Raw genomic sequence first — 4,569 nt, forward strand, 5'->3', positions numbered from 1 at the left:
CAGAGGACCCCAGTTCAGTTCTCGGACCTATTTGGGACAGCTCACAACTGCCTCTAACTCCAGCTCTAGGGGATCCAACATTCTATTCTGGCTTCCATGAGTACCTACACAAACCCTCACATAGACACAAACATATGCACAAAATTAAAAATGAAGATTTTTTAAGGTAAAATAAGACTGGCAATGCCCACTATAAGAAGGAATGTTAAGTGACTGTTCCCTTGGACAATGTTGCTTTTAAATGATTAGAACCACCTCGGGAACTGTTTGGTAATGTTTATCAAAGATTATTCTGCATACACATGCCTTCTGCTCCAACAACCTCACTCTGAGACATGTCCTACAGAGAATTACAAGTGCATAAGAAACAGCTTCCATAGTCTTTGTGGAAAAATATACACAATGACAAAATCTGAGAAGTAGGTACCCCTCAAATAGCTTCTTATAATTATATAACAAAATACTACACAGTTATGCATAATATCAGCACTTAATGAATGTAGCATTGAGGAATTAAGCCAGGCATGTTGGGGCAAACTGTTATTTCCCATTTATATTGAAAAAAACTCAACAACAATAGGAATCCAAGAAGAAGTTATTTGAGGGGTAATGACTAAAGAGACACAAAAAAGGTTTCATTAGGGCTTGTGCTTTTACTGGTTATGAGAGGGTATGATACAGTTGTATATAAAACACTTTAGGCACTTAATAATGGTGTGTTTTTTTTCTGTGTGCCAATATTTGATGAAAATTTTTGTTAAAAATGTAACAGACATATGTGCAGCTTTAGAGTTGTTACAGGATTAAGAAATTAACCAACGTTCTAAAAGATAGGAACTAGAAAGAAGGCTCAGAAGCTGCTCTTGCAGAAGACGCAAGTTCAGGTCCCTACATCCTCCTGGTGGCTATAACTTAAGTTCCAAGGCATCTGACACTTTCTTTTGGCCTCCATGGTACTGTACAAATATGGTCCACATGTATCCATGTAGGCAAAATACTCATATACATTTATCTGGACTGTCTACAGAAACTAAAGCAAATATTGATAACATTAATGTGTAATGCATGCTAACAGATTTTCTTTGCTCTGTCAAGAGTTCCCTTGTGGGTCTGGAATTGACCTAAGAGAATTTGAAGGCTTCTGTATCCCATTAGAAAGAATGCAGTAACATTTTCAACTGGCAAAATATGAGTGATGCCTCTTCAAAATTTAAATGAGTTATTTATCTTAAAATGGTCTCAACATAGGGTGGGTACATGCTCAGTTGGCAAAATACTTGCCATGCATTCAAGAGGACCTGAGTTTAATACTTGCAACCCAGGCACAAAGCCAGACATGGTGATGATGCTTATAAACCCAGCATTGGGGAGGCAGAGAGACATGTGGGTTCCTGGGGCACACTGACCAGCCAACTTAGCTACTTGGCAAAGCCCAGTTCCCAGTGAGAGACTCTGTCTCAAAAAAACAAGGTGCACTGTGCCCCAAAATCAGTATCCAAAGTTTTTTTTTCTGGCCTCTATGTGCAAGTATACTCATATGCAAACATCTGTGCAAACATATAAGTACAAATGCATGCACATATTTGTGTGAGCACACACACACACACACACACATACACACACACACACACACACACACACACACACACACACACACACACTGCTATGGTTCTGGTCTGAAATTTCCCAAGGTAGCTAGTAGCCAATATTTTGTATTACTGTTCATTTCACTAGGTTCTTATCCTAAATTGTGAAACTACCCAAGAACATATTGGAGATTATTTTGCCATTTAAAACAAAACTTTTCTACTTTATACATGGAGGGCATGATAGAAAATGATGCTGGGAGAACTCAGTACAGGATGTCAACCCTGGTACACCATTGTCCAGAGGGAAATGAGAGCAGAGGCCTGGTTTTCTTTGATTGCTTTTACTAAGATAGCTGTGAACCTTGACTAATTCTCTGCAACTTTCATAATAAATTACATATCTGCAACAAGCCATATCCTTGTTCCTTGTTCCCGAGGAAGGTTTATCTCGTAGGAAAGGTTTGTCCGTGGGGAAGACTTGTCTCCTGAGAAAGATGGTCTGGATATCTTTAAGTTTTATTTTCTTCTGCTCCTTTTACTTTGAATCTGCAGGTCCAAACTTCTTTGGCAATGTTTCTCTTCTTAATTTCTGTTAAATGATTATTTGCTTTTTTTCCACTTAATGTATGATAAGGAAATGCCAACTCATCATCCACATTATCTGATGCTACTTGCCACACCATGAAAGGTGTGTCACACACAAGCTTTATATGTATAAGCTTCATTAATATTAGTGTGGAAGGGCCCATACCACTGTGGGTGGTGTTACCGCTGGGCAGGTGGTCCTGAGTTGTATAAGAAATGAGCAAGCCACAAGGCACAAGCTAGAAAGCAACATTCCTTGATGTCCTCTACATCAGTTCCTGCCTCCAGGTTCCTGTTTGAATTCCTTCCCTGACTTCTTTTCATGGTGGACTGTGACTGTGATATGTAAGCTTAAATAAGCCCTTTCTTACCCAAGTGACTTTTGGTCAAGGTGGTTTAGAAAAGAAATCCAAAGCAAACTAAGGCACTGAGCCTGAAGGCAGGGTTAAAATCAGACTGTTTCCTCACGGTGGAGGAAATAGTGTGTCCTTGACAACATGCTGTAGTGTTTCACCAGCCCTATGACTAGGGGAAATAGAAATCTACAGAAACCTACTCTAGGCAGGGCCACCAAATGTCTACATCAGATGTTTGCAACCTGAAGCCATCCTATGACAACTGTGAATGTGACTCTACTCACCTTGTATGTGGATGAAAATGTATTGCAGGATCATAAGGTTGGACAACCCTGGTAGACCTTTCAGGAATTAAGGTTTGGATTACTCCACAAGATAAATGTATGAACTGTTGAGGGGGTTGTAAAATGAAGGGAACTCTGAAGTGCAAGTAGAGGTTTTTACAAAAACTCCTATGTACCTGCACCCAACCACAAAAGCAAACTATTGGATTAAGGTCTCTTTATTTCCAAGCACAGCCGGGTGAAACACAGGCCAGAGCTAGGTTAAGAACCCAGCCAGCGCGGCCAGAACAAAGAGAGAGCCCCGTCCCCACGTGCAGTCCTTTAAGAAGCCCCCTTTACGTCATCCCGGCTTTCCTTCACCCCGCCCTTATGGGCGAGTCCCCAGGTCCACCTGGTACCTGCCCCAGGACTATTGGGCGGGGCTAGGGTGACTCCCTACAATTCCCCTTTTAGTCTAAGAGAGGATTAAAACTTAATAGTGTAAAATATCCAAAACTAACAATCATAAGGGTGGAATACAAGAATATACAATAATCCGCTATGATACATCCTATGTCTATTCTAGCTAAGTCTTAAAGTCATGTGAAAAAAGTGTCTAACTTGAACACCTTCTTCCAATCCCAACTCTAAACAATAAGAAGGTTATTCTTAACTAGGCTTACACTACCCTAATACACAATAATGGGGAACGGGGGCGTAGCATCTTCTAGGTTACTTCCTGCTGAAAAGGGACGAAGATGGTCATGTGGGGGCTCTGTGGAAAAAAATGTCAGTATAGGGAAAGTCTTTAATGAGTTATGTCTAGTCCATGTTATATGATTTGTTTGATTGAAGATCTACGTTGAAATCCTTAACTTGATTGAAGTCGTTACTCGAGGTTCTGGTTGGAGTGTCAGTCGAGACGGAGTGAGTTGAATCCAGTGTAGTCGGGAAGGTGTAGTCCAATTCCTTTTCCGGAGCATGTAGGGATTGCTGTCAGGCTGGGTCTTGATGGCTGTATGGGACTCAAACATAAGTGTCATCAGAGAAATGTTCACTTGTTTATGTATGTGTACCGGGAAAGGTACCTTGACGAACCTTGACTAACAACGATTATGAGAGGGTGTAAAAGAAAAGCCAAGAAAAACAAAGATAGTCCTCTTATTCTTTATTTATTCTGTATTATAGCAATTGGCTTCTTGATATAACACAGAAACTTTTAAATGTTGTTAAATAACATGCTTGGATTTTAGAGTAGGAAAGCCAAACCCAACTCTAAATCCAGTCTCGATTTAGTTGAATAGGGACTAGGAAATGAATAGACATAGAGTTATTCGAGAGACAGCTGTAAATTTTTACCGTATAGCACGTTCCTTTTGTTCGATGGTTATAGCTACGTTCTTTCCTTGAGTATCCATACATGTAATGTCCTTTGACTTATAGAGGGCAGTTCCTCAGAAAATACCTGTCAGTCATCCTTGTCGAGGGGGTTGTCTCCCTCAACTCGAATCTTGATCAATTTTGATGGTATCCAAAGATTTTCTTCTCCTGTGGAGACAAATGCAAAACCCCTACCCCAACGTAATACATGTCCAGGTTTCCATATCGAGGTCAGCACATCTTTGTAATACACTGGTCCAGTTTAGCTGTTTTTTCGGTAGTCCAGTGTCTTTCTGCAGCTGTCTGCCCAGTGTCATTGGCATTAAGAAAGTTTAGCGTTAATAAGGCATTATGTAATCTATGTTTGGGGGGTTTCGACTTACCAGCTTGCCTATG

This window comes from Cricetulus griseus, assembly GCF_003668045.3.
Source record: "Cricetulus griseus strain 17A/GY chromosome 1 unlocalized genomic scaffold, alternate assembly CriGri-PICRH-1.0 chr1_0, whole genome shotgun sequence".
In the NCBI taxonomy this organism is placed as follows: Eukaryota; Metazoa; Chordata; class Mammalia; order Rodentia; family Cricetidae; genus Cricetulus; species Cricetulus griseus.